We start from the raw sequence: 16,297 nt of genomic DNA, 5'->3' as shown, positions 1-16,297 counted from the left end.
AGAAATGCCATTAGGGATTTACTAATAAGCTAATTATTACTGGGGAATAAAACTTTATGTGAGGAACCATTTATTAAAGCATCCCCATGGCTTATTCACACTCTGTAAGCGATTTATGAATGGTGCCTTAGAGGGAAGGTTGATGAAAAGTGCACCAGTGCTAAAGCAGCAAAGATCCAATGTTCATGGGCACATGCCCAGGAAATAGGTGTGCATTGAGGCATAGATGTGCACAACTTCTCAGCAGTTCTTCATCTTTTTGTGCCCCCTCATCCTTCCTCAGCTGCTGCTTTTGCTGAAAGGGGAGGTGGGGAATACTTTATGGAAGAAGGACTGGGATACTATGGGATACTATATGGGATTCTTCCATGTTCAATCTTGTCACCAAATGAGTGACAAAACACTGCCCCTGCAGTTGTTTCTACAGCATTATCCCTATCAGTAACAAGGGAAAGGATGAGGAGGAACTCTGCTTGGAACAAGTATATTGCTTGTAGACGGCAGGATCTCCCTCATTTGGTCTGGAGCACACACCAGGATCTTTTAGACCATGACAGTGGTGAATAGTATAGAAAAATGTCATCTTCCACCTTATTTTGCTTCTTCATGGGCAATATGAATGTTAATAATGTATTTCTTTTTCCTTCTTCCTAGTAACCTCTTCAAAGGCTGCTCTTCATCACACACTCCCATTTAAGCCTCTGCAGAGCACTTGGCTTGCCCAGCTGCAAAATTTGCTTGGGCTGCAAAACTTTGAGATCTGACTGGATGCCAAATGTGGCTCTTTGGCTCCCACCATCGCCTCAAATGAGGATTTTAGCCTCCATATTTACTTCTAAAAATAGGAATTCATCACTGCAAATTACAGTAAGGTTGCAAGCTGAAAAACATTTGAAGCACAAGTAGTGTTCTCCTCCAGCCTTCCAGTTGCAGGGAATGATGAGGAAAGAAACAGGAAGTAGATAACTATCTGGCTCCAAGCCTGGTGTCACTGGCAGAATTTTGGGTTTTTTGATCAGGGGTCAATGTACATGACAGCAGGCCTACTGGTGATAGATGGCATATGCCTATCTCAAAGGGGGAAAAGGGTCTTTGCACATGGGACAGCAGGACTCACTGGAGGAGCTTTAACTACATATGAAGGGGGAAAGGAATAAAACCAGGCTTGCTTGGGAGCGGCACGTCTGTGTTTGAGGGGAGGTGTGCTAGTGAGGTCTTTCAGTCTGCTTTCTCAGTGGAAGTAGGGATGGAGATCCAGGTGACAGCAAAGACATGGGAGCTGTTGATGTGCTATAAACCATGAAAGCACCTCACAGCTGTTCATGTAGGAACTGGGGCTTCTCTCCCCAGAAACTTAGCAGGATCAACTGAAGTGCATCTACACCAACACACACAGCTTGGGCAACAAACTTGAGGAGCTGGCAGCCATTGTGCAGCAGGAAAGCTATGACATAGTTACCATCATGGAAACATGGTGGGATGACTTGCACAACTGGAGTGCTGAAATGGATGGCTATAAACTCTTCAGAGGGATAGGCAAGCAACGAGAGGCGATAGGGTAGCCCTTTGTGTTAGGGAATGTTTTGACTGTCTAGAGCTTGATGATGGTGATGAAAGGAATGAGTGTTTATGGGTAAGAATCAGAGGGAAGGCCAACATATCAGGCATCATGGTGGGTGTCTGTTACAGACCACACAACCAGTATGAAGAGAAAGCCAATGGCATAGTGGCTTGTATCAGAAATAGTGTGGCCAGCAGGAATAAGGAAGTAATTGTCCCCCTGTACTTGGCATTGGTGAGGCTGCACCTTGAATACTGTGCTCAGTTTTGGGCCACTAACTCCAAGAAAGACACTGAGGTGCTAGACAGTGTCCAGAGAAGGTCAAAAAAGCTGGTGAAGGGTCTAGAGAACAACAGCAGATGAGGAAATTGGGGTTGTTTGCCTTGAAAAAAGGAGGCTCAGGGGAGATCTTATCACTCCTTGCAACTACTTGAAGGAGGTTGTAGTGAGGTGGGTGTCAGTCAGTCTCTTTTACCAGCTAAAAAGTGAAAGGACAAGAGGAAATGGCCTCAAGTTGTGCCATTGGGAGGTTTAGATTGGGTATTTGGAAAAATTTCTTAATCGAAAAGGTTGCCAGGCATTGGAATGGGCAGCTTAAAGAATTGGAGTCACCGTCCCTGGAGCTATTTAAAAGGCATGTAGATACGGTGCTTAGGAACATGGTTTAGTGGTGGTCTTGGCAGTGTTATGTTGGTAGTTGGACTCAATGATCTTAAAGGTCTTTTCTAACACAAAAGATTCTATGATCCTAGCATTCTTCTACAGTTCAGCTGTTTTAACTCTTAGAAAGGACTCTAAATAATGCCCAGTCATTGGCAGTGATGAGCAGTGATACATGAATACAGCAAATAAATAAAGACAAATAGGAAGAGAATCATTATGTGCTTTGGATAATGCCAACAAATGAAATTCTTATTCCTATGGCTAGGCAGGATGTCAAGATGTACTGTAGGCTTAGTTTCAACCTAATCTCTTGCTCATCCACAAGTCCACCACTGACCATACCATACCCTAGGTGACACTGTTGGGAGGTTATTAGACATGTCTATGCATGGCAGGTCTCCTTGGTATTATTCTAGGGACTTTCCAAAACGGTGAATGCAGGTTGGATAACGACAGGGAGTTACTGGGAAGCAAATCCTGCTGAACTCCCCTTTCTTGTGCAGAAATATAAAAATAACCCTAACTTTTCAAACCCTGAAGGGCCTCTTCCCTTGCATACAGTAATCTGTTTCTGCTCATTTAATGGCAATTGTGTTCAAGAGCTCCAGCTGACAAAAATTACATAGCTGCAGCAACGAATGCTGCAGTGCCAACCCCTATAGGGTGCATTCTCAAGTCATACAGACTGAAGATGGTTGCGACACAAGGAATAAGCCCTTGTAGTCAGATAACTGATACACGAACATATGAAAGATGCTAGATGGCTTTCACACATCTTTGTCTTACAGCCAAAGGTCAGGATCAAACTTCAGAATGAGTGGAACAAGAGGAAGAAATCTTGTGTGTTAAGTACTGAGTAAAGAACAACGCTTTCTTAGCTGAAGTATGGAAAAGCACGTCAAGGGAGGAAGAAATCGAAGCCATTGAGGATCAGTACGCACTAGGGGAGCTAATTCTTCCCAGTCCTGATCGTGGCCTTCTCTTCATAGCCAAAAACATTACCTCGAACTTTGTGCACTGAATCTTCACGAAGTGAAATCCATAGCATCGAACTGCAGGAATGATGAAGGTGGCTCAGAAGAAACCATGATTCATTTCAAAGTTCTTATGTATTGAATAGAAACTGACACTCGGCTTCACTGTAAAACATCATCCTTTCAAAGCTCAGTGGTATGAGAAGTGCAAAGAGGGTCTGGCTTTTCACAGAGGCTATATGTTTCAATTCGCTCAAAGCTGAGCAGACTGCTTGTTGGGAATGGCACTTTGAAGGGGAGGTGGTTGGGCAGTGTGCAGGCAGGTTGGCTTTGCAGCCACACACTGGATAACTTCCTCTCAGCAAAAGAAAGAAAGGCTCTGATTCTCCTTTCATTTACACCAGTGTAAATAACACGGACTATGCAAGTCAGCATAGAGAATCCAGCTTCGAGAACAGAAAGAGTTAGTCCAGAGAGAGAGAAAATGTGTCATCCTGAAACTCTGCTGTGCAGATGTTTCTGCTATTACAGATGTCTTGTACAAAGCCCCTAGCGGCATGCAATTTACATCTAATCCGGCCTAAGTAAGGACTGTTGTAAGAAACACAACTGCCTTCTTCCTTAGCTCACTGATGTGGTGAGCCCTCATTGCACTGTCAGAAGTCCCTGCAGCACTCGTGGTAAATGACTGGGGAGGGATACTTCATGCAAACACACAAGACAAATAATATTAAAAATTAAAAGTGAAGAAACAAACAGCTCGACTGGGACTTGAAAGAATAATAGCAGCACTCTGTGCTTTTCACTCACAGCTTACGTTCTCATGGCTGAATGACTGCTGAAAATACTGAGGGTTTGATTTGGCAAGTCTCTCACATGCGGAATCCCTGGGAGTTAAGACCACTCTGTCCTAACTGTGCCATTCTTACTGGCTCTTTTCATTTCAATTTATTTCTGCTTCCTTCTTACCACTGCAAGAATACAGACAAACAGACAGCACCTGTGGGCAAGCCCCAGCTGGCATCTTTTCCACAATATAGCTGCTTACATTACACAAAAAACTTGAATAAAAGTGCAAATTCCCTGAAGCTGGAAATCTTACTCAGGTTCCCATCCAGGTCCCATTTCTCTTGAGATAACTGTTTTTCTGTGCTTTGTAGTCTGGAAGCAGTCGCAGCGGTTTCTGTTTGAAGGTTTCCAGTCATGGGGAAATTACCTTTGGATAGCCATGGCCTTAGTCATGCATTCCTCTGGCCATGAATAGTTTTCTTATGCTGTATTTACACTGTGCTAAACACAGTAAAGCTGGGGCCTCTGATCTCTGCTGCAATGCACATCATCAATAATACCGAACTCTCAAATCAGTTGCTAGGGAGCTAGGCCTTCCACAGCTATGAGTGGTTATACCAGTGAGCCTTCAAGAACTGGAGTCATCTCTCAAGCAGGGGTGAGGTACAGGGAATGTAAAGCATAACTCATTTGCCAAGATAACACCTGGGGATATACCAGAACCCAGCCTTTCTAAGCCTGCCAGGAGGTAAAACATTCTTCTGCACAGGCACAAACAGGTAATCAAATGTTGATATTATCTTATCACCAGACCTTCAAGAAATGCATGTCTAAAACCATTAGCTAAGCCTCCATCCTATCTCATTCCTCCCACTTTATTTGCTGTCCTCCACTATGATGACCACAGAGGCAGAGCTGAAAACCCGCACAGAACCGTGTCCTGTGCAGATAGGCAGGGTTGGCATGTAATGTACATGTTCTAGCCTGTTCCATGCTGACCTACCACTGTGATGAAACCTTGCATCCCTGCCCCTTCTGGGTTTTGTAACTAAAGGGCCTAATTTCACTGTAGGCGGGGGGATGGTGTGGCACTACCAAAAGGTATGAATAGCTGTTCCCTAGGCTCTTCCAACCTGAACATCAGAGCTGTGTGTAGTTTTTTGCGAAAATAGGTACATCCTCCTGCAAGTGATGGTTATCCTCATTCCTCAACCCTTTTTCCTAGTGTTTGGGGAGTAGCAAAATACTCCAGACCCTCAGTTCCCCTTACTGCTCCAGCTCCACCCTTCAGGATCCAGTCAGCATGTGCACTCAGCTCAGTGTCAGAATTGCCAGCACCACTAGAGAACTAACGCTGCACCAGGCAGACATTGAAAGCTTTTCCACTTATTTCTGTGTGCTTACAAAATACGCACTTAAACTAGATTACCCTAGCACTTCTTTTATTTAAAGACCAGACCTTGAGACTTCCACCCTGTGCTAGCTTCAGAAGCACAGAAACTGTGCTAGTTTCAGGGGGACTCCTCTGTGCTAATGAATGTACCAGGATCTAGCTGAAGGTTTCTCATCTTCAGAAAGTGCCTGCAGCAAGGTTCCCATGCTCTGTCCTTCCCATGGTTCCCTTCTCTCTCTGAAGGAGAGAAGCTGTCCTCTACCCATGGGATCCTGCTGCAACTCCTCCAGTCAAGAAAACTTCTGCAAGAGAAGTGCAAGAAAGTCGCCTTCTACACCCTCTTTGTCACTTGCCACTGCGTACCTGAGTATCCTGTCTTGTATGAAATCCAAGGTCCTAATGCAACTTCAGGTTAAAGCCATAAGGGATTTTCTCAAACTGGTGACTAAGCATTCATCAGAAAATGAAATGATGCTGGGAGAAAGTGAGTGTAGGATCTATACTTACTTTAAAATTCAATTAGCAGCACAGCCATGATGAACAGCCCTGTGGTTATGTAGATTTAGTAAAGTCATTAAGATCTCAGATTACATGTGGTGCTATTTCCCCTTACTCTCCCTTTTGCTGCCCCCAGCAATCCTGCCTGTTTTCAGCCTATCACAACACAAAAGGAAACAAATCACCAGGGGTTAAACAGCCTAAATTGGATTACAGTCATACTGTTCAGAAAATAGTGTATTGCTGGTAATTGCATTCCATTGAATAAATATCTTTACATTAGTTTACATAGCATTAGTATTCTGACAATGATTATTCCCATTGTAATTTGCCTGTCCAAGAATAAGTGTAACGCAGGGCTCAGAATCCAAGCAATTTATGTGTTCTGAGTGCTGGTGTTTGTTTTAAAGATTAAACAACATCCAGGTTGGACATTAATAAAATCTTAGATCAAAAATAAAATCCCAGACTTTTCTTATTTCAATCTTGCTGGAGAGTTATGAGCCAAATAACTCCAGGTCCAGACTCGCTCCTGCTGAAGTCGGTAGGAGTTCTGCTAATCTTTCTTGCCCAAGGACCCTTGGAATTTCTTTTATTTATATCACAGTAGCCTCCTAAATTTCCTGGTTCAAAAATATTTATGGATAGTCTGTGATGTCTATTTTGATATCAAAGAATTTCATTCTAAAAAGGGACTGGCACAGTTAGGGGTAAATTTTACCCATGATGACTTCTCAGACATTTTATTCCAGCTTCTAGATAACAGCCTCAGAAGTCTTCATACCTTCCTCCCTGCCAACTTTACTGTGACCACTGATTGCAGTCTCCAAGCAGTTCACTGAGATGATCATCAGCCACTCTGATTTTGTTCAGTGCCTGATGTTCTTCATTTTCTCAGGGAGAGAGACAATGTCCTGACAGGCAGATAAAAAAGGACATAAACAATAAAGGTAAAGAGAAATTTAGCCAGGCACTTATCTAAGCTTCATGGGGTCATGGGAAACACATCTTGAGTTTCTCAGTTTCTTTGGTCCTCCAGATGACTTCGTCTCTGAGACTTCTGATGTTGCATAGGGGAGTTTAAGGACCTCTGCCTCAGTGGGCTGGCTATCAGCAAGGAGCATCACCAGTGATCATGGGCCAGCAAGCTCTGCCATGGAGCTGAGAAGGTAAGAGAAAGCAGGGGAAAACAATGGGAGTTAGGCAGACAGAAATACCACTTTGTTCCTTGCTGTGACGCTCAAGAACAGCCACACTATCCCATTAAGCATGGTTCTTAAAGCAGCCAATAGTCCTCCCTGGAAAGAAATACCCCATGGCTGGGTATCTTACATTGGGCATTTGTACTAATTTTATTCCTTTCCCTTTCCATAGGTCCAGTAATGTCCCAGGGGAATTACACCATCCTTTTCTCTCAGCCACCAAGCACAAGCTATAAGTGATATGGAGATTCAATAGCATTGTGCAACTGTACCGGGTTCTTATCTCATCTGTCACAGAATGTTCTGGGCACTGACATTTCCAGGAGAATGTCTTCATGATGATGACTTCTTATGGTAGTCCTTCGAACAGAAAAAGGTTTTGGGACAAGATGTCACCTTTCTTGCATAAATTCAAAGAATCAAAGACTGTGAAGCCAAAGGAAGAGGGGACTGACATGAAAGAACAGAGGTGAGTGTCATAATGAAGGCTTGAATTAGCTGCACCTCTGTAAGTATAAAGTTGAGAGACTGGTCATTGTTTACAATCTGAACATAATATTTGAATAAGGCTATCAATAATGGACAGCCGCTGGGAGGCAAAACCTTCCATGGCTGGCATTTTCCAAAGAATTATGGGACCTCGGAGTCCAATTTCTACAGGCCTCCAGCCTGTAATCTTGTTGATAAATCACTTCCATATGTAGGACTTGATGCTAAACATTGAGAACAACTCCCATTTTACTGCCAGTACCAAATGCATGAGAGAGGAACAAAACACACTGCAAAAACTGTTATGAAACTGGAAACTGGGAGGAACACAGGGCTGCATGAAGACAAAATTCAGAAAGGAGCCCAGCCCTTTAGTCCTATTCCTGGCAGCTGACACCATGTATGCAAAGACAGAAAGTGGCTATAGGCAGTGGTGGCTGTCTGAAAAGCAGACATGGGGCAGAGCACCATGCATTTGCTCTCAGCAGTATCTTATTTCAGTGCTGCTGGTGGAAAGACCTTGTAAAAATATTGCTATTTGTTGGCATCATGTGTAATCTGAAAAAGTCAGAGGGGAGAGGGATAGACAGAGGCCATTACAGTAGGGTCCATCCAGGTACAGGCACCACAAGAGACATTTTGCACCGCAGAAACAGATTGTTTTGTTCAGAATCTGGTAGGCACAGGGAGGACTGGCCGAGAGGACCGAGGCCAGTACCCTAATGGTGACACTGCCTGAGGCATCAGCACTGCACCCTTGAACTTTTCAGAACATGAATATCCATTATTTATTGAACATTCTGTTTGTAAGTACATCTCCAGCTCAAGCCAGGCACATGTGTTTGAGGCTGGGGTGAATGAGGATGGATCTATTCCCCACAGACAAAGTTCTACCTTCTGCAAGGTTTCCAAAGTGATAAAGCAATCCCAAAACTAGCAGAAGACTCCCCTCTTCATTTAAGCAAAAGACTGGATAACCCCCACTGCAGTAATTCCACCAATCTGCTTCTGCTGAAACTAGCATAAGTCAGCCCAGCAATGATGATAAAAGCTGGGGCCATGCTTCCCAGAATGGGGGATAATGCAGAACTAATTCATCCTGGTTTTTAAAGGGGAAAGCTAATAACATTGGTCAGGATTTACGAAAAATGAACTTAGGGCACTGACCCAAGACACAGCAATTTGGAAGCTGGAGGAGAGATAAACAGAACCTATTATATGTCAGCAGCATTTAGCTATAGTGAGAATGCTGATATCTGACATCTGAGTCTTGGCTCAGTAGGTACAGATACCATAAAACCACCATGTGCAATTAGACACAATCTGTGATGTGTATTTCATAATAAGGCCAGAAGTACCACAGCACGGTTACTGACTTCATTCACAAACTACAAGCATGATCTTTCCAGGTCACCGTTAAGGTCATTGTCTAGCAACAGCAAAAAATCTTCTGTTTCCTGAGAGGTATTTACAGTCTTCCCAAGGCTGAGTTAATTAGTCTGATTTTATTTTACTGATGACATTAATCTTGGTTGGGGGGGGGGGGAGGGGAACAACCCAAAAATAAAGTGGGAAAAAATCCTGTTCCAGAAAAACAAAACACATAAATCTGATCATGGAGCATTTTTTCATTACTGTGCAAAAATAAATCACAATCTAAATTTCTACTGAAACACCATAGTCGGTTTTCCTGCCTGCATTTAAAACAGCCTAAACCCCCAATATGTCAGTGGTAAGGACTGCTCTTCTGCTCTTTTCCATTGGAGTTGCAAATGTAGAAATTTAGATTTCACCTCTCCTTCCCCAAAGCCATTATTAAAATCACATGCAAAACTGATCCTACTGAAAGCTCAATTTACTTGAAGCACCTTCGCTCCACTTGGCTAAAGAAGTAACTATAATCCGTGTGCTGGTCTCTGCTTATAAGCCACTTCTAAGAAACAAATACCTTAATCTTAGCAACAACAGGGTTTGGTATTTTCAACCCGAAGCCTTTAACAGAGAAACCTTTTTGGAAAAGTTAAAACCTAAGTAATCAAATTTGCAAAGCCTCTTTTGGGGAATGAATGAGGCTGGATTCAAGAGAGCTAAAGGACCCTGGACATGCAGGGCACGCAGTGACTTCATTCCAGCATGGAAGGCAACACCCAATTGCCCTTCCTTACAAGCACTGAATACAGAAGTACCAAAGCAACCATATCCCTTGAGAGCTGAGCTCTCACAGCCTTGCTTACCAGAGTAGCACCTTCTCACAATCATGTTTGGATCAGTAAAGAATGGAAGCAACTGCTGGCCATAAGGTATACAGTTATTTGGTATCTGTAATGCGTATCTTTCATAAAACCTAATGCTGCAGTCATTTTAATACTGTGTTGAGCTTGGGTTTCAGACTTCAGTCCACCAGTATTAGTATGTCACAATTTCTAATGGGGAAGAGAATTCACTAAACCCTTGTCCAGAAGAAGAGCAATCACTGCTTGAGCCTGTCAGTCCCAGCACGGAGCAGTGACCAGGTCCCCTGGGTACCACTGCAAAGTAACTAAGAGGGTACTATTCACCATGGATAGAGTGCACACACACTCCTACAAAATACATACACCTTGGGGAGACTCAGGGAAGCAGCTCTGTGATTCATCATTTCTTCAGATGACTGGTATATCTACAAGGATAAGAAAAGTTATTTTCTCAGGTATCCATAGACAGAGACACTCCCAGGCAGAAAAGTGTTTCTGCCTTTGAAGTCCACGGAAATCAGAACTCAAGTATTTAAGCACAGAGAGCCTCAAGGGGTTTATCTCTTTATGGAGTTTCAAACCAAACAGAAGATTTTATCTAGCTCTTCCTGAATCAGACTCCAGGATGGAGTTGAAAGAAGTTGTAAAGTGGATTCGCTGGATCTAGTAGGCATTATTAGTAAGAAGATCTACTGTGTCCTGTGAGAACTATTAAATCATAATTTGGGCTGAAAGACACCTTGAGAGGTCATTTAATCCAACCCTCTGTGCAAAGCAGGTCTACTTAGATCATGTTCCCTGGGGATATCCCCAACAGAGTCTTTAACACTTTTAAAGGTGGAGATTACACAGCATTTCTGGGTAACTCATTCCAGTATTTGACCACCCTCTTGGTAGAAACCCCCCAACACCTTAGTATTTAAAATGGGATTTTCCATATTCCAACTTATATCTGTTGGCTCTGTCACTGTCCTCCCACTGGGGAGCCCAAAACTGAAGCAGCACTCCAGATGCAATCTCACAAGTGCTGAACAGAGGGGAAAGATCACCTCACTGGACCTGCTGGCTATGCTATTATTAATACAGCCAGGATGCAGCTGGACATGTTCAAAATACGGCTATTCTATGATTCTAATTTGTCTGCACTGCAAACCCAGAACTGGCAATGTTTCACTTTTATGCTTCTGGAAGAAGATGCAACTGAGACTCTAAAAGGCCACAAACTGTTCAGAGTTCCTCACGGGTGAAGAATGAAATGGGAAAAAAGAAAAAAGTAAGAAGAAAAATGAATGATGCTTCACAGGACTTGTGAATCTTGCTGAATTTTGTTAATACACAAAACTGCCCTGTGTGACACAGCCATGGAGGCACCTCTTTAGAGGACCAAAATCAGACTGATTTATCATTTTCCCTGTTGTAACCAAACCACAGTTGATGACATGTTATCCTGAAGACACTACCTTCACCTAGATTTTACTGTTAGACCTTTGAACAAAGAAATGGCACAGCTATAGTAATTGTTTGTCCTGATCTTCAAGTCCATACCAGCAAAATAACACTGTCCTGCTTCTGAAATGCAAAAAAGAGAGAACATCCAGCAGAATTCAGTAGAATTAGACTGTTGAGTTGAACATTCCTAGAAAAGCACAATGCATACAACTTCACTCATTTTCCCTTAAAGTCAGTTGGAGTCTTTCCTTCAACTTAACTACAAATTAAAGTTAGCTTATAACAACAAATGAAGGACATTTCAGGTGAAAAGTAGGAATCTACATCTTCCTTAGAAGAGTGTCTTTATATTGCTTATTCTAGTACAAAAGCTGCACTGAAAAATGGTTTAACATTGAAATCGCTTTGAATTTGAGGCAGTGGAGATTTAAGCAGATTGTTGCAGACACTTACACAGAAAGTGCTTTGGTCCCTTGGCACTGTGGCCTTGCTGCTTTCCAAAAAGGAGAGTGTTCATATTTTCCCCTACAGATGATTTATCTTTACCCACAGCTTTGCTCATGCTGTTATCTCCTTCATGTGGAACCATAAAACACTTAAATCAGAGCAAGAGAACACCATGCTGCACAGAAAGAGACACGAAAAGGGATTCGGTGTGGAGCTGACAACTTGAACATATACAGGGACTGTCTGAAATTAAGCATTGCCTATATGAATTAGTGTCAAGGCCAGTCTGCAGCTAGTCTCACATGTGAAGACAGAAAGCATCATCACGCTGCTTTGCGTGCTGCTGAGTTGAGATGTGTTCAGAGCCCTGCCCTGCCCCTCTGCTCTGACAGCCAGTGGAGGAGGATGAGCTGGAATGGCCAAGGGGCTTCCCTGCAGCAGCTGATGTGATGGGTCAGACTCCTGCCTAGCAGACAGCCCAGGGAAGGAAAGAGGGGAGGGAGAGAAAATGAAAGAGCAATGAACAGCACATTGCTTCATGATGCCTTCTTTCCCTATTTCCCCAGCTGGAATCAATCCACATAACCAAGCAAGAGAACATCTGTCTCCAGAAAGCCAAATGCATACAGTTGTCAGTTCTACAGGAATTGAAGTCATTATTATGAGTACACACATCATTATCCAGAGAGCACTTTATAAACCCAACCCAGCAGTGCTATTCAGCAGGCCAGAAGCTTTCTTGACAGTAGATTCTACTAGGAATATGATTTTCATCTAACTAGTTCACAGGACTGAAGGAATAACCATCTGCTCCTTGCTCTCCTCCCACAGGTATTAACAGAAAGGGCTTAGCAGAAGTCAAGGGTAATACTGATGCGTTCTGAAACAAGAAGCACAGTGGCATTTCTGTATGCTCAGCACAGTGGCATTTCCTGATGCTCATATGCCTTCTGCAAAGGGACAGAAGTACCTGCTATCTGTCTATGAAGCTGAGCAGGTTGTCTCCAGGTGTGCACTTAAACAAAGTAGAAAATGGTTCTTGGTTGCAGGCAGGAATGAATCCACAGGAGTGACTTCAGCCTGCCTTAGCTGGGCTGGTCCCCTGTGGCCTCCAAGGTCTCAGCAGCATCACTGGTGGGAGAAGGATGCTTGAAGCCATGGAAGGTGTTTGGAATGTGTGCTGCAGGCATTTGCTGTATGTTGTGTCCAGAGGCAAGCCGGGGTAAGGAGTTAAGAACCTCCCTGAGTACTGATTCAAACTCAGACACTCCTACTGCCTAGAAAAACAGCACCTACCTAGCCATTTCCTTCTCTGTCTCCATGGGCCTTGTTAGCAGGCACTCTGAGCACCTCAGGACCTTAACGGGTTTATTTATCTTCGCAGCACTTCAGTGCAACAAGTAGGAGTAGCTTCTATCCACAAATGGAGACCAGAGACCTGGAGGAATAGATCCTCCCATTCCATTTCCTCCACCTCTCAAGGATGTCATACTGATCTCACCCAAGTTTGCTGTCGCCTCAGGCTGATGCAGACTCCATGCCGCAAGCTTTCCCAAGCCCTCCCTCAGTGCTAACGCCCCAGTGCAGATCCTTCAGTTGCCTGTTCCGTCCTTGTCTTGCTCAGCAAATCCCTGCCCCATGAGCCACTCATAACACACCTGGGGCAGACGCAGGCTCACTCTCTGCATTCATCTGCGGTGAGGGCTGTAAACAATAACTGTGACACAAGGTGAGAGCAGAGAACAGGCTGTGCACTGTTCCCTTCCACCCTGCACTCACACATGGGGAGCCAGGTTAGCCCCAGGTCTTCCCCAGTGGAGGTGGCTGTGTACAAACCCCACAGTGGCTCCCCCTGCAGCACTGCAGCCTCAGCAACTCAGACCAGCAAGGGATGAGAGCTGCTCAGCTGGATTTGGAACAGGTCCAGCCTCAAACATCACTTTCGCAGGTGGTTTGAGGCTTTGTGTCTCTGCTGCTTTCCATTGCCTGGGGAAGACATTAACCTGTTGCATCATCTAATGGGTGAATGACAAGGTTGATTACCCTCCCAACTCCTGCTCCTCTACCCTGCCATGGCCTGCTGAGATGGTTGTGGGGAGCAGCTGTGGCCAGTACCACTGGGTCAAATCAGCAAGCATCCAAAGATGTGATAAAGACAACAGACCTCACAGATCCCCAGCTGTGTTAACACTTTGTGCATCACTACATGTTCTGTCATGAACAACCTCATAATCTGGCACAGACACCACCAGTGTCACAGAAGGAGACACTTTGCTCAGTGATTCCTCTGTTCCTACCAATTTAAAATGGAGGCATGAGCACATATTCACAGAATCCCAGAATGGTTTGGGTTCAAAGGGACCTTAAAGCTCACCCAGTTCCACCCCACTGCCATGGGGGCAGGGACACCTTTCACTAGACCAGGTTGCTCCAAGCCCCGTCCAACCTCACCTTAAACACTGCCGTGGATGGGGCAGCCACAGCTTCTCTGAGCAACCTGTAGTTACATCATAGATTTGCTGGAAGGAGTGATGTTCGTTACTTTCAATATTCAACTGTTTTATTTGCAGCATGGCAACAGCCAAAGGAAAGACTCCTTCCTTTTACTAATGGTTTCTGCTTAGGTATTGCACACCAGGAGCAATCATCTCAAGTTTCTCTACTGAATGCAGCAGTCCCACCCTTTCCTAGCTACATACAGAAGGACATGCTGTGCTACCAAGGCAGCCAGCAGTTCATTGATGTGCTAAAAGACACATTAAAGGAGGAGCTTCTGGGGGAGAAGCTCAGCGTGGGAGAGGGATGAGAGATGCAAGAGGCTAGCGGTTCCCATGCTGGAAAGATGCATGTGCAGTACGTCCTTCCTTGTTAAGTTATGTTTGAAATACAGTTGCTATTTTCTGGGGGAGGAAAAAGACTGCATTTTAATCGAGCTTTGCCTGCTGCTTAAGTCAGTTTGATAGCAATTCCTAAGAATCCAGGCCTCTACTGACATATGAATTACTTCATTTTCATTTGCTGGAATGCACCAATTAAAATCTCACAGCGGACGAGCTTCTCTGAGATACCGCTTGGATGTCTCAGTCAAAAACTCTGTAGCTCCGGCAATCTCAGCAATTTGTTTTGCAACAGATCACATTTAGTCACAAATTACAATGTTGAAAGTAGTTAACAGAACTATAAGCTTCCAGCGAGGGTTTTAGGACAAACTGAGTTTGCTGATGTGATGAACAAGGCACTTAGAATTCCCCCTCTTGGTTCTCACATTTGGGTCTCTCTCTGATCTGCAGCTTGCTTCACTTTCAGGTCTTGAATATATAGTGGGCCATGCTACGCTATACCGAATACCAAAGGTCATACGTGTAGAAGCACATAGATGTCAATCTCTTTGTGTTATTAAAGGTTTATAGGCTAAATGCAGATAAAATCTTCCTGACACCAGAGACTCGTTATATCTCTCGTATTGTGTCAGAATATCATGAATCTCAAGTTTTAGAAATACCAAGATTCATTTTTCAGCATTTTGAGATGCATAAATTTTATGGTTATCTGAATTCCCAATATTTCTCCTGGAGGTACAAGCAGAGCCAGCACGCAGTGACAGCTCCACGCTTATTTCACACATATGCCCGAAGCCACAAACTGGTTGTGCCCTGCCTGGGGTCCAGCAGAGGTATCAGGATGGCTCTAAGGCAACAGAAAGGCAGAGGAGCTGATACGTAGTAGCATCTGGGTTACACTAGTCGTGCAGGATATGAGAAGAGCCCCAGTTTCTTCCTGAGAAAACATGAACAAAGCTCTTCCATGAGCATGTTCTGAAAGTAAAACTGTCAGATCTTTCTGGTGGTTCTGACTGAATTACTCCTGATGAAGATACTGCATGATCGTGAGATATCTGAATAGCCGTTAGAAAGGACCTCAAAGCACTCTCAACTCCTTCCTGCATCTAAGAGCCATTGTCATACTTTTCTCTTTTTCCCAGCTGACTGAATGGATATTTAATGAGCCCATACAAAGCAGAGCAGCTTCAGTGGGACAGAGAGAGCTTGACTTGCTCCAAAATAGCCTACAGTCTGGTGGCTTTCAGTACTCCTTTGGGAGATATCGGTTCAAGTTCCTTCAGTAAGATGAGAGACTTCAACCTTGGTCTTTCATACCCCAAGGAAGCAATCTGAAATATTAATGCTTTTTATTAACTGATGCGGCACCATTTCCTCTTGTGTGTGACAAACAGCCAACCTCATTAAAGCACTTAACCTTGGGAGAGTATTAGGCTGTGAACACGATGAATGAAAGGAAGAGCCAGATTCCAGCGGCTGTCGGGATGCTAACTCTCTGTCCTATTCCCCACCAGCTACCTCGAGCATACCAGCTTTGGTGAATCTCATTTTAGTGTCATTCCTAGCTTTACAGGAACTTGGTGCCTGATTCAGGAACGCAGCTTCCACTGGAGGACAAAGAGGGAGCAAATAAAATGTTACAATCCTGAATCCAAACGTCCATGATGGACTCAGCAATGGCTGCCATGGAAGGACATCCTCTATCAAGGACATGTCCATCAGGTCACACACCTCCCTCTATTAAGGGCAGGACTGGTT

The sequence above is a fragment of the Lathamus discolor genome, chromosome 2 (genome assembly GCF_037157495.1).
Source record: "Lathamus discolor isolate bLatDis1 chromosome 2, bLatDis1.hap1, whole genome shotgun sequence".
Classification (NCBI taxonomy): Eukaryota; Metazoa; Chordata; class Aves; order Psittaciformes; family Psittacidae; genus Lathamus; species Lathamus discolor.
Note: the sequence above shows the minus strand (reverse complement) of the source record.